This window comes from Convolutriloba macropyga, chromosome 11, assembly GCF_964194025.1.
Source record: "Convolutriloba macropyga chromosome 11, txConMacr16.3, whole genome shotgun sequence".
NCBI lineage: Eukaryota > Metazoa > Xenacoelomorpha > Acoela > Convolutidae > Convolutriloba > Convolutriloba macropyga.
Window position 1 is genome coordinate 11,438,918 of NC_134478.1, and position 24,642 is coordinate 11,463,559.

General features: G+C 37.6%; 1 long non-coding RNA gene across 1 annotated transcript in view; it reads right to left on the reverse strand.

Moving 5' to 3' along the window:
• LOC142349658 (uncharacterized) overlaps positions 1-2,484 on the reverse strand; it is a 46,646-nt gene extending 44,162 nt beyond the window's left edge. The window contains exon 1 of the long non-coding RNA XR_012760839.1: positions 2,339-2,484. This is a non-coding gene — a long non-coding RNA (uncharacterized LOC142349658). The remainder of the gene's footprint in view (positions 1-2,338) is intronic.
• Positions 2,485-24,642: the final 22,158 nt, after the last annotated feature.

Sequence of the window (24,642 nt, forward strand, 5' to 3'; positions counted from 1 at the left end):
TTGGTTGTTGATGGTTAAAGCTTTCAGTATTATTTTTAGTTCGTAGATCAATTATTAAAAGAGTATTCATCGTATGTGAGGAGAAAATGAGAGGAGAAAAAAGGTGGAATGAGAATCAGATTCTGTTGTTTCGTTTGTTTTCGTATCCAATGGTTTTGAGTGTGCAATTGTATGTTTTGTTCAGTTGGCGAGGCTTCTAATGAAATATTTTGTTCTTTCATATTAGTAAACGTCAACGGGTGATTTCCAACATTGTGATTTTGAAGTGTGATTTGTGAGTGATCATTTTTGATTTTTTAAGTTCCGATGGTACGTTTGTGAAACATAATTTTTTTTGGAAACCAGTTTTGATCATAGATATATTGTAGTACGCCTGGCGGTTTTGAAATTAAAAAATGTTAGTTTTCCGCTCTATTTTACGTGGCTGCAGAATTGTTAGAACACGACTTTTCCCATAACGGCGTATATACCATGATAGGAGTGAGTACATCTAATGTCTCTACGTCTGATCAATTTCAGTCCTGCACTAGCTCAAAAATGTTTTTATTAGATGGTTAAAGCCTTCCATTTCTGTTCTAGCTAAATTATATCTTCGTCCCGCTCCTGATTGCGCAGGGGCTGCGTTAAGTATTTTTTCTAGTCGTTTAAAAAAGTCAAATGGTGATTTTTTATTCCGTATTCTCTGTCAGCAGTGTGTATTTCGTCGTATAATTGTCGTAAAACTTCAATTAGTTTATCTGATAGTAGGTAGAATAGTGTGTCGAAAGAAAGAGAACTCCGACTCGTCGTGATGGGATCACGAATAAAAAAGATTGTGCTTTTTCTGGGTTGTGTACAATAGAATTCTATGAGATAGGAAAGCTTTACGAGCAATTTTTAATACTTTTCTGGCATGTGGAGAAGAAGTTGTAGCTCTATACTGAAGTAGTGAGTTTTAAATTGATTAGCTGTGTTTAAAAGTAGGTTTAATTCACCCGCATTTTGAAATTTTGTAATTTCGAAATGTTTTATGTCCTCTATCAAACGGTTATTTTCATGTCTAAGTATAGACAACTGATAACTATTGGAATAAATGTCCCATGTGTATGATATTCGGCCGTTGTGATGACTCATCTTGACAGAGAGTAAATGTGTTTAATTGATGAACTAAAAATGATTTTGTTATTTAAGAGGTTTTTCTTTTCTATTAATAAAATTAGGCCTATAAAAGAGTACAAATATAGAAAATTCTAGCTTCAGGTTTCTCTGTAAGGGAAAAAGTTACGTTTTATGTTTTTTTACGGTTCCTTTTATGGTTACAGTTATTAACTGACTGGTCACAGGAAGACCTTATGTGGGCTCCTTTTACTGCCTTATTTATGAAGAGTTAGGGCTACTTATTTTGCGCGCGAAGGAGACTTACCTAATTCTCTCCGACAAACAGACACAGTAAAGCGTTGATGGAATACTTCAATTATAACGGCGTATAATATAGTTAACACCGGAGTCAAGGTATTGAGAATACGCATGGCGTGCTCAACTATAACTTCAAGACCGACTAATCTCTTTTATATAGGGCCGTACCAGCCCTATATAAAAGAGAATATAGTCTTCTCAGTCTTTGACTGGTTGGAGGCGTAAATTCAGTATTTCATCTGATACAGCAGCACCCAATAATGTCCACACTCTATGTCAATTTTTATTCAGTCTAATTCAGTGAAGAAAATGGTTGGAATTGACACATCTGAACTAAAATAATCGTGTGGCTAATATTACACGCTGACAAATATTATAAATCAAAGAAAACATAATTAAAAGTTTTCTATTAAAAAGCATAAGTGTTCGGTCAATTTTAGGGTCCCGACAAAAAACTCGTGAAGACTGCTTTGTCACCGATTTCAGCAAATTTGTCTTTCAAAACGCAATGTATGCTAATTTATCAGATATCACCAACCACAACTCTTTTTTGGCTAATTTTATTTAACAATTGGTTTATTCTAAAAAGAAGTACCATATTTATGGCAACACAGACAGCACAGCAAAAATCCTTCTCCCTTTTTCGCCTGGATGTTTTGTCTATCCGATCTCAACAAATTCAAGACACGTGGAAATTGGACTGTTTTCAAGCAAAACATCTCCTAATTTAAAATTTTTGTTTTTCCCGATTTCGATTTTTTTTCCACTGTTGCCTCTTTTAAGTTATGCACCCCCAATTTATAGAAATGTGGCTTTAAATAGCATCTAATTTTATGTAAGTATAGGACATACTCTTAGGCGTTGCCAATTAAAATTATGTACACCCACTTGGGGGTGGCGGGGGGGGGGGGGGCTGAAACGTGTCTCCGATAAGGATACTGACCTCATTGACGGCAGTTTGCAGTGGTACATTTTGCAGGTAATCGTTGTGAGAATGTGCTCCGTAATACACAACATTGCCACAAAACATTAATTTAAACAATATAACCAAAAGAACACTACAGCAAATTGTATACACCATATTTGTAAATTAATATGTGCAGTTCAATTTTCAAAAGAAACTTATGCTTGTAATATTGAGAAAAAACACAGTTTAGATTCATGCTTAGCTCCTTTTTTCTTACACATTCTTTGCAAAAGGAGAGAACGGCCAGTGTTGAGAAATAGCGACAAAACTGACCCAAGAAGTAAGGTTTTTGTCGTTTTTATTGTAAAAACTGTCGATTATCGTCGTTTTTTTTCCGGTTATCGTTGTTTTTGACGTTTTCGTCGTATTTTATGTAAGAAGCGTCGAATTTTGGTGTTTTCTTGGGTAATTTAAGTACGAAGTGTCTATTATTGTCTTTTTTGCTGGTATAATAGCTTTTTGGTGGTACTGTCGGTAACAGAGGCAGTCCGCTCAAGGTTCGCCTGAAACAAAATGACCAGAATCAGACGAAATTCTCAACACGGGTGAACACCTAAAAATGCACCTGTAAAATTGAGGTAGTTTTTCAGGTTCAGGTATTTTTTTTCCTAAAATTTGTATGTTGTTTGTTGGAGTTTATTTCTGTTTGAGAAGCAAAGAAATCGCTGTTTGATTGCTGATTGCAATAAAAAAATTTTTTAGGTAATTAAACCTGAACTTGGTCTAGTGAAAATTTACTGAACTATAGTTCAGGTGTTTCAGGTCTTTTTGCACCAGAAGATCACATGAAATTTCGATTACTAGGACACAGTGTTCAATCATAAACTTTCATAAATCTGAATGTACTTAAGTTTGGTAGTCTAGGATCTACTCCATTTCAGATGATAACTATTTTTTGGGATCAGTGATGAATATGGCAACTTTACATCCTCGTCCGGTCACAAGGGTCGAGGATTGGCCAAAAAGTAATGTAAGATTAGCGGGAAATAGCAGTGGAAAAACTTTCACCGCAAGGCGCCCGCATCTTTTAGCGTTGAATTCAGTGATAGCGGTGAATTTTTGCAATTCAGCGGTGAATATTTGTAAGATCTGCAATTTTAGTGGTGAAAAAAATTTTTTGGAGCGCATCCTGGTAGCGCTGTAATTTTTGTCAGCGCATTCTGCTGTTAGCGGTGAAAAAAGTTCTTTCGCCGTTTAAGAGGTAAAACTTTTTTCTTCGCTGCCAACAGAATGCGGTGAGAAAAGTTTTCTGCGCTACCAGCAGAATGCGGTGAAAAAAGAAAATCAACGCTTAAATCAACACTGATCGTACCATGATTCACAGCTGCAGACATATTTGCTAAGCTTTTAGTCATAATTTTATTATGACCCAAACATTTTGCTTATTCAACGTTTACGAGTACCCCTTAACTTACAAGATAGAGTAAACACTGAAGTGTATAAATTTCTTAAAGAAGGTCACATAGAAAATTTTAACTACTGTTCAAATCAATATTTTATAATATTCCTTGGTTTGTTATTTTATAATAAACTTTGGTTTATATGCTTAGCTTGTATCCATAAGCCGGTTATCTATTGATAAGTTGATCCTCGATCGACAGCATGTTCGACATACATTATCAGATTTTCTTTTTTAATATTACGAGGTTGCTGTTTATTCAACGCTATTCTTGCATTTTTTATACAACTATATCATTTCTGAAACTTTGTAGGATTAGCGGTGCATTTAGTGGTGTTTTCTTGTAAGAATTGCGAATTTTAGCGGTAAAATTTTTTTAACCGCATAAGTGGTGAAAAAAATTTCATCGCTTAAAAGTTTTTTTTTCACTGCATTCATCGCCTTGAGTGCAAATCTTAAACTTTTTATCCAAATTCACTGCAAATCTTTCATCTTTTAGCGATTTTTAGCGGTGACACCTCAACCCGGGCAAGAAACTCACAGTGCCAGTCGGGGTGGACTCTATGAAGCATATTGTTCCGAATTGAGTTTGAACGAATTGAGAAACCAGCGATGTCTCAGTAAGTTTTGTCTCGGCTCTCGGAGATGTGGTTTTGTTGTTTTTGGCGGTTCTGTCTCAGCACCCTAGGTGGCTCGCTGCATGCTTTTCACGATACTTTGATCGTCTGAGACGAATTCCCGCCGGCTTCTGTTCTTCCTACGTTTGATTGATGCGGTGGAGTATTGTGAGGTTGATCTCGATCTGTTTTCTGAAATCATTTATAAATCATAATTCTGCCCTTCATATTTTAATATCCTCTTTCCGTTTTCGATACCGCCTGATCTGCGTATTATCGCTTCGGTTTGATTCTTTTGAGGTTCGTGGGAAGTAAAAATGCTTTTTTGCGGTTAGCTGTTGGATTTATTTGGTTTTAATTTTTGGTCTATAATACCTAACCTAACCGCGTCTAATCTAGCTTCTAAGTTTATTCTAGGTTATATATGTTCATTCTACATGATTTTTCTTAGTATAGACTTGGCTCTACTAGCACTCTCTCTCTCTCTCTCTCTCTCTCTCTCTCTCTCTCTCTACTGGTAGTGGTTTTTGATTGGTGTTGATCGGTTTCAGTTTTTTGGCTCTGTCTTTCTTGTTCCGTGTTTAGCACTTGTTGTTGGGTGAATTCACTTTTGTTTAATAACTCATATCTCTTCCGCGTAAGTGCTGGGTAATTGGTAAATATTAAAAATGCAAAAGGTCGCATCTTGTCTAATCTCTTGAAGTTCTTTATCATTCATGATCATCCATCATCTGTGTCCTCAGCGAAACGTTTATTACCAAGTAAAATAAGACAAAATTGAAGACAGATTCTGCAGAAAACAATCAATTCCGCGTTAGCCTTTTCCCTGCCAATAAGCGTAGTGTTGTTTTAATAATGGCATGCACTTGTAATGCAGCTTCTTAGTGAACAAACGATCGATATTTGTATCACTCTCTCCTCTATCTCTTTCACTTTCAATCCCATTTTTTGTCACTTTCTCTCTGACTATTTGAGTGAAATCAGAGCCAAGCTGAGTGAAATGAAAATAATGGAGTTTTCAAAGTAAAAAGGCTTCAATATTTGAAAAAAAGTGTTTAAGTGTTTTCAAAGTGATGAGAGAGCATCAGCAAGAAGCTCACCAATTTTAAAGCTGAAAGTAAGTTTTCTTTGTACAAAATTTTTAATTAAAGCTCTTTTGATACCATAAGTATACATAGGTTAATCTCAAATTATGATGCAAGAGAGGAACTCAAAAAACAAGGTTCCTGCAATAATTGTTGTATAAAAAGTAATAACTATTTATTACCGAATAAATTTTCTCAAAAGCTATAAAAGAACAAAAAATTGTTGAAAACTTAACCAAAAGCGTTTCGAAAGAAGAAAACCTCAAAAAAACGCTATGAAATATATGCAAAACAGATAAAAGGAGTAAGAAATTGTTTAATGAAGCGGGATCACATTATTAGGAGAAAATTATTGGAGAAAATAAGATATTTAAGAAACTTGTTTTTATACATGGGGATAATAAATAAACTAATCAAAAATCTACAACCGTGAACACTCTAGCTGCAAACTAAATAAGGGATAATTTTTAAATCTTTTGCAGAAAATAGTAAATTGGTTAAAATTTTTGAACAAAAATATCCAGCCCATTAACTTCTTTCTCGAAGGCTGTTTTCTACGGATATATTTGAACCATAAGTTCTCTAGAAAGTGTACTCACTGAAGATTGTGTATGAGTATAATATAAATAATATACCCTCTATCGCTCACAGGGATTATTGCCTTGTAAATAGAGTGTGCTCTAAAATGTTAAAATGAAAAATTGTGAATTAGCAACAATTAATTAGGAAGATCACCTAATAACGATATTACCTAATAAAGTTGATAAACAGATGCAAGAGGACAGTCAACGACAAAATTTGAGAAACTGGTGTACATATCGCTGACTTTCCTAGCACAACTACACGAAGTTAATAATGAACATAAGGCTTGTTTTGTACAGAAAAAGTCAGGAATCTTTGAGCTTGATATTTAGCTTTTTTTTAAAATATTTTTTCTGAATGCAGTTTTCCGAATCAAATCCTAGTCTTTTTTTTAATCTTCAAAAATAAAAATTTAAAGTTTTAACCACAACAAGAACGTTTGGTTAAATATTTACATTTTCAAAATCGCCTCGTAAATATATGAATAGTTTGGTCTTTATACTTCAGTAGAAAAATTTCCTAAAGCCTCTTACTTGTCTATCTATTGGAACACGTTCATGCAGTTTGACCATTTCGCTGCTTAGTTTTTCCTTAAATTTGTTTTTAGTTTTCTCTTTTCGGATTTCAATTGGCAAATTATTCCATTTCCTAGAAAAATTTCTGATCAGTGACCTGTCACTCCATTTGGATTGGCACTTATTCTTTGGAAAAAACTGGACAGTTCTGCAGTTTTTGGTCAATTCGTACTTTTCAAGAATCCTGAAAGAGGAGTTTTTGGTTTCTCGACTACTCTGTTTATATTGTGAGAGGAGGTCAAAAAATTTAAGAAGACAAACTTTTTTAATGAAAAGCTCTGCTGGTAAAATTTTGTCTTTCAGTACTAGATCTCTTGCACTGTCAAACTTTTTGCGCAGGTGGCAAACCTTTATTCCCCAATTTATTTGTTTATTAACTCTTTGAAGTGACATAACCGACAACGATTGAAAAAAATTGCACTGAAATTGAGATGGGACAAAACGAGTGATTTAAAAAGAACGATTCTTGCTTTTAGTGGTAGAAAATGTCTTACTAAGTAAATTGACCTAATAGCATTTGCCATTTTTGTTAATGTTTTGTTCAGCTGAATGTCAAAATTTAGATTGTTATCAATCATTATACCTAGATAACGACAACTTGTTTTTGGCTCTATGAAAATTCCATTATAATGAAATTGTTCAATTTTTGATTCACCATTTTTTGAAAAAACCACAATTACTGTTTTATCTCTGTTTAAAGTTAGCATATTTTGCCTCATATAACTGTCAGTACTTTCAAATACACTGTTAATTTCGCATAAGAGATTTTCATCGGATTTGGAATGACAAATAATGCATGTGTCATCTGCAAAATGTAAAACATCCTCTCTTTTTTTCATTTTTTCAGGGAAGTCGTTGATATATATTAAAAAAATTAAAGGTCCGAGAACTGTTCCTTGAGGTACTCCGTGATTTATTGTCACCCAGTTCGAATATTCTATGCCGTTCTTTACGCATTGTTTTCTGTTAGACAAAAACGATTCTAGCATTGCAATTGATTCCGTACTAAATCCATATTTAGTAATTTTTTCGAGAAAAATTTTGTGAGATATTGAGTTAAAAGCTTTGGCTAAATCCAAGAATATACTAACAACGGTTTCGTTTTTTTCTAACAAACTATTCACTGATTCTGTCAACGATATTACTGTGTCATTCGAAGATTTTCTTTTCAGAAACCCAAACTGATTTTTATTGATTATTTCATACTTTTCAACATGTTCTAACATTTGTTGGAGCAAAAGTCTTTCAAAAATCTTCGCAAGAGTCGGTGTAACTGAAATTGGTCTGTAGTTTCCTGCTTCCAGTTTTCTATGTTTACTTTTCGTTTAGTCAAAACAAATTGTTTCAAGTGTTGTTCAGGACCTGTCCTGCCATTGTTTTACTAGCAGATCAAAAACTTGCAAATCAAAGTATCCTGTTTTCTCGCAATTTCTTTGCTTACCATTTCGTATCCCAGGTAATTTTTTTTCACAGTTGTAACACTTGCTGGTTTTCTAAAAAATGGGGTAATTATCCTTACATTTTTTGCACATTCTTTGGCGCCGGCTTATTCATTTTCGATTAATAATTGTTTGCAATTTTTTTCGTTGTTGTTAAACATCTGATTTTTTCGTTCTGCTTTCTTTCGAAAAGAATATATATTTTTTATCTCATATACATTCAACTCATGCGTCTATATTTTTCTATATGTTTGTCTATATATTTCTATACACACTTCAATTCTACTCAACTTGAGCGTGTCTGGTCCAACCACATTTACGATGCGCTGCAGCTCTTTCCTAGTGCCTGGAATTGTTAAGATTCCATGAACTTGGAGCAGTTCAGCACTCGCATTTGGAGTTGTTTTTTGTTCCAATTGATCAAGTGTGTCTGGAAAAATATATCAAATGAAGAAAAGGCAACCAGAAAAAACATGCTGATACCTGGTGTTCCTTTTGTCCTAATCTGCAAGTAAAGTAAAGAAACTTTTCAGAGCATGAAGTTGTCAAAATATCTGGAGTCTTTTTTATGTTCAAAATGTTCCAAATTAATGTGGATAATGAAGAGTTTTGCCTCAACGTAATTAATGGGCTCAGCAATGCACAGAGTAATGTTGGCAATGCAATATTTGAAATGGAGGCGGAGTTTTGTATTTAAAATATTGTGTGTGCAAAATTTTATCTAAAAAAAAATCCATCACAGATCGAAAAACGAACAAGGAGTACTCAACTCAATCAAAAGTGCAAAAAAACACACCTCCTATGAGAATCCAAAACTAAACCCACACCAAAAACTGTACGAAAAACTCAAAAACAGACAAAAAGAGGAGTAAGAGGAGTGTGCAATAAAACACGCAATGAGCCAAAGTCATTAATACAAGTAAAAGTAACTGAAGAAAAAGAATTGTTCAAAGACAATTTTTAATTTAACTTTTAGAAATAAAACAAACTAATCAATAATCTGCTATAGCTGGAACTTCAACTAAACAAAAGAACTCTAATAATCTGGTTTAGGACTTCCCATCAAGTTTTTGATTCCATCAGTGACCTAAGAAGTAAAATCAGTGAAAATTATTTAGAGCAATTCGACTTTTCAGTGAAAAAATCCCGTAGAAAATGCCTAGTTCTCTCTTTTGATCAAACAGCTTTTTCGACAAAATTTGATTATTTGATTCAAATAAGGGAAAAGTATTTTCCGGCCGTGCAAAAGCGCGAGAAAATGGTCTCTATTGATATAAAACTATTGATTTCTATGTTCTGTTTTCTTTTATGAAACAGCAACGAAACTGAACTTTATAATTTGGAAAATACAGTAAAAATATATTCTGAGGACTTTTTTTAAGTTGTGGATAAATGTTTTTTGTTTTTGTCAGGAATTTTTGATTGTGATATTTAATGATTGTTTGACGATTTTCCAAACCCAATCCTAGGAATGTCTGGATCTAGTTTTTTTTTCGTTGACAAATTCTTTAATTTGTTTTTTTTTAGTTGAGATTTGTGCTTTTTTTCATCACTGATGCTAATCGACCAAAACAATATCTTGGCTCTGCATGGCAAATGGAAATATCTCATTTTCTTGCAATATCTACACATTTTAACTATCGCTCCCCATTTTTTGTGATCCAGTTAAGACTTTCCCCACAGCAGGTGCAGTTGTTTTTTATACACTGTTTCTATCACAGCCCTTCGAGCATCTGCATATTTTTTTCGAAAAGATTCATTTGCAGCATCTCAATGCTCTTAATCAATGTAAGTATAATCTTCTTCTTTTCTTCGAGTTGAATTGTCTCTTTAAGCAGATTTATTCAGATTTTTGCAACTCATATATAAATTCTTGGGGTCTTTCCCTTTATAACCCCCGCCCAGCTGAGTGGTCAGATAACCTATAACCTGCCAATAATGGTAACTATAGCATAATGGGGGCTTATAATTTCAGGGTGGCTATAATGGGAAAGACCCCATTCTTGGTTTAAATTGTCTCCACAGTTTAATTCCACTCAGCTTGAGCGTATCTTTTCCAATCCAAAGAACGATGCACAACAGGCATACCTCTCTATGCGAACACGTTGGGAACCCAGCAACTGGAAGGTGTTATTTATTCACATCTGTAGTTCATCATGCTCCAATTGATCAAATGCGTCTAGAAATATTGTTGAATTTTCGATCTTACCTTTTAAATATACCTGTAGTGCAGGAGTATTCAAAACTGTGAATTTTATTGAAACAGAACCCAGGTTTAGGTGCGCGAACCTAGACCGCTCTGATCAGACAATTTACCAGACTTTGCCTTCTGATCAGACCATCGTGCGACCCAAGAAATGGTGCAACCATAGTGCCATCCAAAAGACCTCTGATCAGACCATCGTGCAACCCAGAACCCTCTGATCAGATCGTAGTGCGACGATCGGACCGTAGTGCGACCCATGAATTGGTGCAACCATAGTGCGACCCAAAAAATTTGCGCAACATTTGAGCGACCCAAAAATTCGTGCGACAATATAGCGACCAATTTTTGTGTGACCATCGTGTGCCAAAACATTGGAATTACATGAAATTCTAGTTTTTTTTACCTATTTAAGATCTGGAGAAACTAGAAATCCTAATTAAATTTTACCTTGTGCTCCGATCAATTCTCCTATAGTTAATTTAAGTAACTCGGTCTCAAGCCCTGAATGAACAACGAGGAGGGTAAAAAAACAGGTCATGCTGGAAATTTTCAAAAAAATGGTTTAACTGGACTATGTGACATTTCCGACAACATACGACCAATGATCAGACTGTAGTGCGACTTTGCCATCTAGTCAGACCGTAGTGCGACCTTTGTCCAGATTTTCGTGCGACCTATAATCAGGCTATATTGCGACTTTGCCCTCTGATCAGACCGTGATGCGACCATTGTCCAGATTTTCGTGCGACCTATAATCAGACTATATTGCGACTTTGCCCTCTGATCAGACGGTAGTGCGACCATTGTCCAGAGCATCGTGCGACTCAAGCGTTTCTCAGACCTTGTATTTTGAGTCGCACAACGCCACCGGTGTGCGATCCAAATGGTCTGGTCAGTGTGGTCCAGGGTCGCGCACCTAAACCTGGTTTCTCTTCACATTTTGCCACCAGTAATTGACAAAAGCTTCACGATCGAAGACAACGACAACTTACTTCGACAAATTGACTTTGGAATCTGAAAAATAGGGACGGAATATGCCAGCCAGGATCACGTGCAATGCCCAAAATTGTCAACTTCGTTGAAACAAAAGCATATTGTTGATAGCAATAAAAGTTTGGAAATGGTTTTTCTCTTTTTTCATGGTATCAAACGAAAACCTGTTAAAAGACTCTCGTGGACATTTTAAAATGCCGAAAATCTGCAGTGCCTGAAGTTAAAATGCCAGAAGTTGCCACTTAGCCAGAAGTTGATTTTCGGTGACTCCCGGGTCGACTGCCCTCCCTAAAATCCTCCCATTTTGTTGTAAGAGTGGGGTAGGTAGTTTGGCTATTGGGGTTAAATTGATGTAAGAGTGTGGGGGTGTTTTGTTCAGTAGGGTTAGTAAAATGATGTAAGAGTTGGGCTGCAATGGGAGGACTGTTGAGGAATTAGACCCTCCCACCCCAACCCCCTGAATAAAAAGGCCATGTAAGAGTGGGTTGCAATTGGCTGCAATGGGAGAAATTTTGAGGAATTACAACCCCTGACTAAAATTGCCATGTAAGAGTGGGCTGCAACGGGCTGCAATGGGAGGACATTTGAGGACTTACCTCCAGTGACCAAATTTGCCATGTAAGATTGGGCTACAATGGGCTGCAATGAGAGGACTTTTGAGGAATTGTTCCCATGACTAAAATTCCCATTTAAGAGTGGGCTGCAATGGGCTGCAATGGGAGGACTTTTGAGGAATTACCTCCCCTGACTAAAATTGGCATGTAAGAGTTGGTGGTGATTTGTTCAGGGGATGTAAAATGAGCTAAGAGCTGGGTTGCCAAGTGGGATAAAATGGTGTAAGAGTGAGGGGATAAATTGTTCAGAGTGGGTAAAATGATGTAAGAGTTGGGCTGCAATGTGAGGTCTGTAGAGGAATTACCCCCTGACTAAAATTGCCATGTATGAGTGGGCTGCAACGGGCTGCAATGGGAGAACTTTTGAGGAATTAGCTCCAGTGACCAAAATTGCCAGGTAAGAGTGGGCTGCAATGGGCTGAAATGGGTGGATTTTTGAGTAATTACATCCCCTGACTAAAATTGCCATGTTAGAGTGGGCTGCAAAGGTCTGCAATGGCAGGACTTACGAGGAATTACCTCCTCTGACTAATATTGCCATTTAAGAGTTGGCTGCAATGGGCTGCAATGGGAGGACTTTTGAGGAATTACTTGCCCTGACTAAAATTGCCATTTAAGATTTGGGGTTGATTTTTTCAGAGGAGGTAAAATGAACTAAGAGCTGGGCTACCAAGGGGGTAAAATGCTGTAATAGTGAGGGCGTAAATTGTTCATAGTGGGTGAAATTATGTAAGAGTTGGGCTGCAATGGGGACTTTTGAGGATTTACATCCCGTTACTAAAATTGCCATGTAAGAGCGGGCTGCAACGGGCTGCAATGGGAGGCCATTTGAGGAATTACTTGCCCTGACTAAAATTGCCATTTAAGATTTGGGGTTGATTTTTTCAGAGGAGGTAAAATGAACTAAGAGCTGGGCTACCAAGGGGGTAAAATGCTGTAATAGTGAGGGCGTAAATTGTTCATAGTGGGTGAAATTATGTAAGAGTTGGGCTGCAATGGGGACTTTTGAGGATTTACATCCCGTTACTAAAATTGCCATGTAAGAGCGGGCTGCAACGGGCTGCAATGGGAGGCCATTTGAGGAATTAACTCGAGTGACCAAAATTGCCATGTATGAATGAGGTGTGCGATCCAAATGGTCTGGTCAGTGTGGTCCAGGGTCGCGCACCTAAACCTGGTTTTTCTTCACATTTTGCCACCAGTAAATGACAAAAGCATCGCAATCGAAGACAGCGACAACTTACTGCGACAAATTCACTTTGGAATCTTAAAAAGAGGGACGGAATATGCCAGCCAGGATCACGTGCAATGCCCAAAATTTTCAACTTTGTAGCAAAAAACGCATTTTGTTGATAGCAATAAAATTTTGGAAATTGTTTTTCTCTCTTTTTTTATGGTATCAGAAGAAAACATGTCAAAAGACTCACGTGGACATTTTAAAATGCCGAAAGTCTGCAGTGCCAGAAGTTAAAATGCCAGAAGTTGCCGCTTAGCCAGAAATTGATTTTCGTTGACTCCCGAGTCGACTGCCCTCCCTAAAATCCTCCCATTTTGTTATAAGAGTGGGGTGAGGTAGTTCGGCTATGAGGGGTAAATTGATTTAAGAGTGTGGGGGTGTTTTGTTCAGTGGGGTTAGTAAAATGATGTAAGAATAGGGCTGCAATGGGAGGACGGTTGAGGAATTACACCCCCACCCCCTGACTAAAAAGGCCATGTAAGAGTGGGCTGCAATAGGCTGCAATGGGAGGACTTTTGAGGAATTACATCCCTGACTAAAATTGCCATGTAAGAGTGGGCTGCAACGGGCTGCAAGGGGAAGAAATTTGAGGAATTACATCCAGTGACCAAATTTGCCATGTAAGAGTGGGCTACAATGGGCTGCAATGAGAGTACTTTTGAAGAATTATTCCCATGACCAAAATTCCCATTTAAGAGTGGGCTGCAATGGGCTGCAATTGGAGGACTTTGAGGAATTACCTCCCGTGACCAAAAATGGCATGTAAAGATTTGGGAGTGATTTGTTCAGGGGGTGTAAAATGAGCTAAGAGCTGGGTTGCCATGTGGGATAAAATGGTGTAAGAGTGAGGGGGTAATTTGTTCAGAGTGGGTAAAATGATGTAGGAGTTGGGCTGCAATGGGAGGACTGTAGAGGAATTACCCCCTGACTAAAATTGCCATGTAAGAGTGGACTGCAACGGGCTCCAATGGGAGGAATTTTGAGGAATTAGCCCCAGTGACCAAAATTGTCAGGTAAGAATGGGCTGCAATGGGCTGCAATGGGCTGAAATGGGAGGATTTTTGAGTAATTACATCCCCTGACTGAAATTTATATGTTAGAGTGAGCTGCAATGGTCTACAAAGGCAGAACTTTTGAGGAATTACATCCCCTGAATAAAATTGCAATTTGAGAGTTGGGGTGATTTGTTCAGAGGGGGTAAAATGTACCTAGAGCTGGGCTACCAAGGGGGGTAAAATGCTGTAAGAGTGAGGGCGTAAATTGTTCATAGTGGCTGAAATTATGTAAGAGTTGGGCTGCATTGGGAGGACTGTAGAGGAATTATCCCCCCGACAAAAATTGCCATGTAAGAATGGACCGAAATGGGCTACAATGGGAGGACTTTTGAGGAATTACATCCCGTGACTAAAATTGCCATGTAAGAGCGGGCTGCAACGGTCTGCAAGGTCTGCAATGGGAGGACTTTTGGGGAATTACCTCCGTGACTAAAATTGGCTTGTTAAGATTTGGGGGTGATTTGTTCAGGGGGTGTAAAATGACCTAAGAGCTGGGTTGCCATGTGGGATAAAATGGTGTAAGAGTGAGGGGGTAAATTGTTCAGAGTGGATAAAACGATGTAGGAGTGCTGTAGAGGAATTACCCCCTGACTAAAATTGTGATGTAAGAGTGGGCTGCAACAGGCTGCAACGGGAGGACTTTTGAGGAATTATTCCCATGACTAAAATTACCATTTAAGAGCGGGCTGCAATGGGCTGCAATGGGAGGACTTTTGAGGAATTACTTCCCGTGACTAAAATTGGCATGTAAAGATTTGGGGGTGATTTGTTCAGGGGGTGTAAAATGAGCTAAGAGCTGGGTTGGCATGTGGGATAAAATGGTGTAAGAGTGAGGGGGTAAATTGTTCAGAGTGGGTGAAATGATGTAAGAGTTGGGCTGCATTGGGAGGACTGTAGAGGAATTACCCCTGGCTAAGATTGCCATGTAAGAGTGGGCTGCAACGGGCTGCAATGGGAGGACTTTTGAGGAATTAGCTCCAGTGACCAAAATTCCCAGGTAAGAGTGGGCTGCAATGGGCTGCAATGGGAGGACTTTTGAGGAATCACACACCCTGGCTAAAATGCAAAAGCAATAACTAGCCACAAAAACTCGAAACTTTTCTTGGCTAAGAAAATGTTTACGGAAAAAAGATTCCTGATTTTACAATAAAAATGCTACGCTTAAAAAACATGAGAAAGGGCAAATTCTCATGGAGCAAAATTCAACAAAAAGTTTTTGGACAAAATGAAAAATGAGTTATATGTTACCAACTTTTACAGCCAATTAGTTTACGAAACGAAGCAACAGTTACAACTGACGCCTCTGAAAAAGTCATTGCGTGTTTTTTTTGCAGGACACACATCCATTTTTATAAGTATTGAGACTTTAGACTTTATCGGAGCAAAACTATTCAAAAATAGTGAACATAGGGCAGCACTGGCAATTGTGCTTAAAGTCAAAATATTGAAGCAATTTCTCCTTGGAAGACCGACCACAATTACTCAAATATCTTTTTGCACCAGACGAGGAGATCCCAAAAACAGCATTAGCTACCATCACCAGATGGGTAGTAGCTCTAACGGAATTCAACTCTGAGTTGAGGAACACAACAAGACAGCAGATACATCAAGCAGACGCTTTGAGCATAATTGATTTTGACGCAAACAACTCTGACAACTATTGAGTGTTTTCCGCAATCAATAACATCTACTTCGCTCATAGTGATTTGGTGAACCAAGCAGATATCAAAAATGAACTCGGAACAAACAAATTCGTCCAGGGCATAAAAAAACGAATCAAAGGTGGTAATTGGAAACAATTTTCAGAATTGGTTAAAGAATACGAACAACAGAAAGATGCACTGAATATACACAATATATTCACCTTCAGAGGTTTTGTTCCTTTCATTCTAACCAAAATATAAAACTTGTTTTTGGCAAAAACGAATGAGACGCATCCGTGGGAGAATGCAACTGAGGCATCAGTCAAAATGATGGCCTGCTGGCTTGGCATTACAAAAGACTCTCAACATTTTTTAAGTAAATGTAGGAATTGTCGATTGAACAGGCCTAGCCTGCGAAAAATTTTCTCTACATGGCCAGAAGCTGACGTCTGGGAACAGCTACACTTGAGCTACACTGGGGTTTTTTAGGGACCAAGCCACGGTTAAGGAAAAAAACCCACGGAAAAGAACTCCCACTTCGTTTTTGATGGGAAATAAATCCCCAACGGAATTAAGCCCCCACGGAAATAAGCCCCCGCTTTACTATTAAAGAGCTGCGCAATTAGCGCGTATGTCCATGCCTCGCGGGCAACGGCCTTGCCTCAGTGGCCCGTGGGACTTGATATGAAACTTCCACAGCCGAACAAATTATGACGAGCGAAATTCTTTTTTAAAATGGGGTTCGGTTCAATGAGGGTTTATTTCCGTGGAGGTTAGTTTCCGTGGGGGTTTATTTCCTATCTAAAATTAAGTGAGTTTTTTTTTCCGTGGGGGTCTATTATTAAGGCAATACCTTAGTTACTATTGACGCGGGTTCTGGCTAGATAGAAGTCGTCCCGCGGGAAATAGAACATCAGAATCAGTTAAAATGTATCTTAGTCAAATCTTTGCAAGATTTGGAAAACCAAAAACTTTAGTTTTTGATAACGGTCTTGAATTTGTCAGTTTTGACCACAAACAGAGGTCTGAATCACTGGGACTTACGAAAATGGAATCACTCGTCTATCATCCATGAGCTAATGGACTAGCTGAAAGAGCAGTTCAGAAAGTGATAAGGACAGTTCTAGCGTGCAGTCCCAATTGTAATGTGTTGGTTGGAGCATTCGTGAAAAGGGCACTGATGAAACATCGCAAAACTGTAAGGACAGGGGCAAACTCCTGCTGAACTTCTATTGGGACGTAGAGTGAGACTCCAGCAATAGCAGCAAACCATTCTACTCAAGTTCAACGAAAAGACAAAGACAATTTCTGCTACCTCCATTATCATGAAGGTCTCGGAAAAATCTCTCATGCAGCCCGAAAATTCTCAACACGGACTATTCTAGAGAACGACAATCAAATTGCTGGACTAGACGAGTACAATGTGAAAAACGTACCATCAGTAGAGGACACCCTATCTCAATCAGAACAACAACTCTAGAACACAAATATGGAACATTCACATCAAGATGAAAATTTAGATGCAGAGCATCGACAACTTGAATCATCAGAGCCTTCGCGAACTTCAACAAGAAATATAAAACAACCCGACAGCTTGGAGAACTTGTACCCACAAATTTGCTTGAAAAACGAGGATGAATAAGATCGTTTCAAATAAACATCAAGAATCTTAGAAGTTTCGTTAGCAAGGTTTCAAAGAACGAACAAAGAACTTACCTGACGATTTTTGTTGTTACGTCGACAAGTAATGGCCACAAAACAAAACTCGATTATAACGTTGTTATGGCGCTATCATTATCTTATTGAACTATCAATCAGATGACAGAAGTAAATTCTCCCACCCACAGAAACCTGATATTAACGTGCACTGATCTCCAACGAATGAACTTGATTGTACTTAGGCCATATATGGTTCTCATGAAATATTGTCGAAAATAGAAAATCACCTCCAGGATTTGGAAGATCTTTTCACATGTCGGTCAAGTAAATTTTTTTTGGCTAATCTGAATTTTCTCTGCATATTTTTGTATAGATAAATACTATGAATACGAGCTAAATTGTGTATATTTTTTATTCCAATTTGAATTTAAAATTTAACTTATTGAATTCATTTGACCTGTGTTATGAACGACGACATCAACTTTGTATTCGGAGTATTTTTTTTTAATATTGTGCTCCTTCCTAGACTTTTATTATGTTTAAGATAAAATGTGTACTCAATCTAAATTGATGGCTGCTCAGTTACTGGTTAATTTCTTGTTGACGAGCAGTAAATAGTTTTGATGAATGTAACATCTCTCCGAAAAATCTTTTGCGTGTTTTTAGACCTTTCCTGCTGTAATTGAATTTTGTTTATGAAAACTTTAGCAGCTATTTTATTTTGAATTGTACTTCGACTTCAATTAAGGGGCTTGAATGCCTTTAGGTTTTCGCATCAAAAACCCAGACTGAAAGATCTATGTTTTTTTAGCAAACTTGACCGCTCATTTTCAATCTCTAATGTCAATGATATGACTTATTAAATTTGTAATGTTTTGGTTACAACAATGGAATTAAAGAGCAACGCAAAAATAATTTTAGTGCATATTATGCATAGAAAATGATTTTTACCTGCAGAGGGAACGTGCAATTTGGACAGATTTTTGTCTCTTGAGATGGATATTTCTCGTAGCGTAATTTGATCTTTGTTTCCAACGTTCTTTTTTTTGCGAATCCCATAAAAAACTGATTCACGCTTAATGAGAATATTTACAACGATGTGAGTTTTTCAGTTTTCTGCTAACGGTTTTTTGTTGACAATACTTGTTTTCATAAAAAGTAATCTGCTTTTTGTTGTTTACTTGTTTAGTCCTAATGATAAATGCTATTTTTGAATTTACCCAAGACAGATAATTTACATTCTTAGCAGTTTTAGGCGATAATAAGCGTTTTTAAAACTTTAGCACTATATAGCTTTTTAATAAAAATTGCTGAATTTTTCGTATTTTTTCTTTTACCCATGATTTTAATTTTAATATATTTTAATTGCATTTTAAAAATTTCATATGAATGGAGTTTCTTGACATCAATTTAGGAAAATATAAAAAAGATTTTTCCAGTTTTGTGTGAAAAACTATTTTACTGACACTTTAGACGGACAAAAATTAGAATAATTAAGTTCCTACTATGGAAAGTAAAAGTAAAAGAATTCATTAACTGAATAGTTTTCTGCGGTTCACTTAAAAGTAGACTATAATGACAATACATCAATCATACATCAAAGCGGTGAACGTGAAAACCGTACATCTTATGATAATTAATCGGTAAAAAAATTGCAGCAAATCTTTTTTCGTTGAAATTTTACGCGATTTACTCTCGTGAGATCTGAAATTTTAATCTGAATCGAAAACGGATAAGTTTTTGCGATCTATTAAAAGTTCATTCTCCAGCAATAAACGCCGAGAGGACTAAACTCGATCCATTAAAATACATTTCTAAAACTCTTGTTATGAAGCTTGGATTTGAGTATCGCCAATTTTACCCTTTACTAAACTTTTAAGCCGTTGTATTAAGTTTATGTCCAGACTTGGGCTAAGTTGAACTATCTCGCTTTTTATTCAGACATGTTCAACTTGTTTACGTGACAGATTTCAAGATGAGGAGCCCTATTTTAGACTGATGATTAATTTGACCATTTTCTGTCTTTGTGTGTACTTGTACAGCAAGTGTGGCCTAGTTTTGTCCCTAACTCGACACTCAAGGAAAAAACTTCTTACAAAAACCTTTTCGGCTATTCTATTATGCTGATTCTTCACTGTTGTACAGCATATAATATTTTTTGATTTCATACAGAAGGAAGATTCTACAAATTTTGGCGATTTCATGTCCGCGTCTGTTGTGTTTCCTTTCAAATATCATAAGAGGACTTAAAACACCCGGGTTGGAGTCCCAGTGTATCTCATTGATGGATCATTGTTATTTCCTAGTAACTTCTAGATCCATCGATGGGTCAGTGAAATTTCATAAAACCTAAGTTTCCATCGATGGATCATAGAAAACCAATAATCCCATCGATGGATCAAAGTAAATCCATGAAAATGAAAAATTCGAAAATCTTTTATGTTAATCTATTTTCTTAATAAAATGCAGTTACGTTAAATTCAGTTACGTTAATAAAATGCAGTTAAAATGCAGTACTGGACTATCCAGTATATCCAGTAAATCTAAAACAACAATTCGTAGCCGGAACCTGGAACGTCCGAGGTTACTGCAAAAAAGAAGACGAGATCCTGGAAAAGTTATCGGAGAAAAACATCGATATCTGCGTCTTTCACGAAACAAAGAGAGACAAAAGCGACAGTGAATAACTAGGATATTGACTAATCTTCTTCGATAGGGGCAATCAACATCACGGACAGAGCTTCGCAATCAAGAACAACCTGAAAACATTAGAAGCGAAAACCGTCAACGACAGGATTTGCATACTCACCATTGAGAAACGAGAGAAATGGGCTGTGAGAGATGAAGAAGAATCGAAAGACTATCATTAAAACGGATATCAAGAAAAACCGCCTGGTGCTCATTAACTGCTATGCAGCACAAACGGTGATAACAGCAAAAAAATCCCGAAGAAACAGAGAAATTCTACCGAGCCCTAGATGAACTGTTGAAGTCGCTCAAAGGAAAAGACATCAAGATTCTAGGCGACTTCAATGCCAAACTAGGATGTATAAAAGGGGTACCCGTGGGTTCGTTCGCAAGAAGAATGAGGAACGCTAACTGGGAGATGCCATACCAAATTCTAGACAGGCACAAGTTTATAGCGGTAAAAACCATTTTCAAGCACAAGTTATAATCAATAACAAGAGAATCTACAACCAGATAGATTACATTGCAATCCCAAGTTGTCGCAAATTCTCAGTCATAAATGCGAGGAGCTACACAGCCAACAAGGTTGAAACGGACCAAAGAATTGTAGCAGTCAAGTTGCACCGCAAACTAGGCTGGGAAAGAGGCGAAGCGAGGGAAACCAGAAGAGCAACAGAAGATCCAGTGCTAATAGAGCTAAAGATCAAAAGAAGACAAAACCTTGAAAAGATGGGCGAGGTCAAGTTAGACAAATTAGCGGGCCTGAAACAACAGAGAAATAGAATATCAAACGCTATCAAACAACGAAAAGCATTCCTCACAACAGAGGAAATGATAGCAGAAGCAGGAGAAATTACTAAAGCAAAGAACAACGCACAAGCGGCCTTAGCCCTAAAGATGATCATCAAAAGGAAGGAAAGAACAAAGAAACAGTAAATAGATTTAGGTAAAATCACTTAACACTTCGAGAACCACTTCAAAGATCCTGAAGCGGAAGAGATAGCAAAGGTGCCGACGTGCTTTTTCAGACTGGTTAATGAATCCGAGGTCAGAGAAGCAGTCAAGAAGCTCTCAAACAACATGGCACCCGGACCTGATGAAGTAATCTCAGAAGATCTGAAAAAGTCCGACCCAAAAATGATCACAAAAACACTGAGCGATATGCTCAGAGAAAAAGACTAGAAGCTCACGAGCGGCTACATGGAACCGATTCTGAAACCAGGCAAAGACGGAACCAAGCCAGATAATTACATGCCAGTGAATCTACTATCTGCCTACCGGAAGCTCAGCTCACTCATAATTCTGAAAAGAATCATTCCGAAAATCGAAGCATCGATGCTACCCTCTCAATATGCCTATCGAACTGGGAAATCAACAGGTGATATTGTGTTAGCGCACAAATATCTCCCTGCAGGATCATCAACGAAGAAGATGCAGCAAGTTTGTGCATGAAGAGACATGTGCAAGGCATTCGATACTGTTGACAGAAAGAGGCTGATAGATATACTGAGGAGAAGAGGTATCGAGGAAGAAAACGTCACCATCATAAAAAGCATAAAAAGCCTACTCAGTCAAACTACCTTGAGAGCAAAAAATGGTAAAACGATAGGGGAACCGTTCGACACCAACAGAGGGGTCCCACACGGGGATGGGCTATCACACAGACTTTTTACCCTATATCTATACGAAGCTCTCCGAGAAATTGACCTCGAAATTGCAACACAAGCACCAAAAAGACAAGACCCCCAGATACAGGGTCATGACAATGCTAAAAAAGTCACCGATACCCAGGCACTTGGAATATGCAGACGATGTAGATTTCATCTCTGACAATCTTGAAAAAGCACAGGAAACTGTCCAAAATGCCACAAAAAATTCAATCTCCAGGTCAACCAATCCATGACCGAATACACCATCTATCACAAAGACACAGACCTAATAAAAACAAAAAAGCTGGGAACAAAACTAGATGAATGCGCAGAATACCAAAGAAGAAAACAACTCGCAACAATGGCCCTGCTCAAATACAGAAAAATCTGGAAAAATCGATACATCAGCTTGAGAGACAAGATGACCATCTATATTGTATATGTGCGCTCGATTTTACTATATAATAGCTCGACATAGGTTGCAAACAAGTCTACTAACGCTAAAATTGATTCATTCCATAGAAAACAATTCAGAACATGTCTAGATATACGATATCTTGAAGTAATAAAGAACTGTAGCCTGTATAACATAACCAAACAAACACCAATTTCATAGACCATTGCAAGAAGTCGAAAAGCCCACCAGGGACACGTATTGAGACGACAGACCCCAACAAGAGATATCCTCTCTACATTCACCACCCAAGAAGAAACCATCAAACACCCCGAACATCATAAAGGCGTACAACAAGGATCTCGGAACAAAGGAATTCAGGAACTGGTATACGACGGCGTTGGCAAGACGATTGTAACAAAGTTGATTTGAAGTGAACTGAACTGAACTGTGCCCCTAAATGCCTTTTTTGTTGTTTTCATTAACGTGTCACCAAAAAGAGTCCAAAAAAGACCACATTCTATCTCTAGATTAGTCATTTGATATATTATTTGGGTAGACAGCTCCGTGCATCAAGTTGTTTTCTGTTTCAATTTTTTTATACTAGTAATACGACCCCCCCCCCCCCCCCCACACCGCCACCGCCACCACAACTACCGGCAAGGGGGGTCTCCATTGCGATTCCATTTCATCTTGATGACAACTTTCTTTTTGTCCATTAAGTCGACAACTTGTCGACAACTTTCAGTTTGGCACCCTCTTCCCCCCACCACCACCATCACTGGGAGCTCTCAGATCACGGTGGTGGGTGGTGGTGGTGGTGCGTGGGGGGGGGGGGGTGGTATAACTAGTATAACTCCGATGCAGGGGGGGGGGGGTGGGGTGCAGGGTTAATGTGCAGTTATACCACCCCCCCCAACGGGGGGGGGGTGGTCTGATGAGATAGTGAGATAGAGCAAACCAATTGGGGAAACCAGTGAGCTTACTGCATTTGCCCCTTGGGCCCAAAACAACAGGGCCCGGAGGCATTAAAACTATAAATTGTTCGGGAGGGGGGGGGGGGGGGGGGGCGTGGAGTACAAAGTACCCCCCCCCCTAGGTCGGCTACGAAGTGTAACACAATTTTGTTATGAGATGGGAATCCGGGCTTCAAGAAATTAGAAGTTTAACTGTATCAGGCACTATAGATAGTTTTGTTTTTTACTTTTTAACGCCATTTCAGATAACTTGTTAAAAAATGAGTGCCTTCCCTGGGCGAGACTGGATGGTTATCTTGTAAGATCTTACAAGATTCTTACAAAAAATGTTTATCTTGTAAGATCTTGTAAGACGAATGTTTATCTTGTAAGATCTTGTAAGACGAATGTTTATCTTGTAAGATTCTTATAAGACGAATGTTTATCTTGTAAGATTCTTACAAGTTTAAAGTACTGAGAAAATACTGTTATTTGGCATCTAATAAGGGCAAAAGAGCCATTGGAGTAGGGCGGCACACATACACCAAAAGTGACGGAAACCAAAATTTTTGCTCACTGATGTTAAGGACAGTCATGAAAAGCCGTTTTGCTACGGTAATCGCATTTCAAATACCAATCTTCGTCTTTTTTGCTGTTTCAAGAAATTTTCTCATTGAAATAGGAACAAGCAAGCCTAATTGAGTTCTATCAGGAACAAATTGAAACTATAGTAATGTCATATGCGTTACAAGAAAAGATAATTACTTTTTCGTGCACAAAAATTGCAAAGCCTTGAGGTTAGCTCCTTCAAAGCTTTGCTGTTGCCTGTAAAGTCAACAATGACACAAAACTTGCTTTTTATGGAATTTGGAAAGGCATGAAACAAGTGTTATTTGAGTCAATTTTAAAAAATAAGCATGTGATGGAAGATGATTTTATAAAAAAAGTTTTTTTAATTGAAAAAGCAACAGCAGTAGTTTTCTGATCGTTTTTCTTGTTAATCAAAATTTATTGGTCTATCGCCCGCCTCTGACTCAAAACTGCCACCCTTAGAGGCATAAGCACTAACTCTGACGGATGGAAGGACTAATAGGTTGATTCAATAAATTGATTCAATAAATTAATAATAATTTTCTACAAATTTGTAGATTCAAGTATTGCAATCTTTAATATTTTTTTTTCAAGTCTAGGTCTTAAGTATAGGATTCTAGGATTTAAGACGAACGGATACCGTATAAATAAGACGAACAGTTATCTTGTAAGATTCTTTTAAGACGAACGGTTATCTTGTAAGATTCTTTTAAGACGAACGGTTATCTTGTAAGATTCTTTTAAGACGAATGGTTATCTTATAAGATCTTGTAAGGCGAATGGCTATCTTGTAAGATTCTTGTAAGACGAATGTTTATCTTGTAAGATTCTGTCAGACGAATGTTTATCTTGTAAGATTCTGTCAGAAAATCTTGTAAGACGATGCATCCTCTTATAA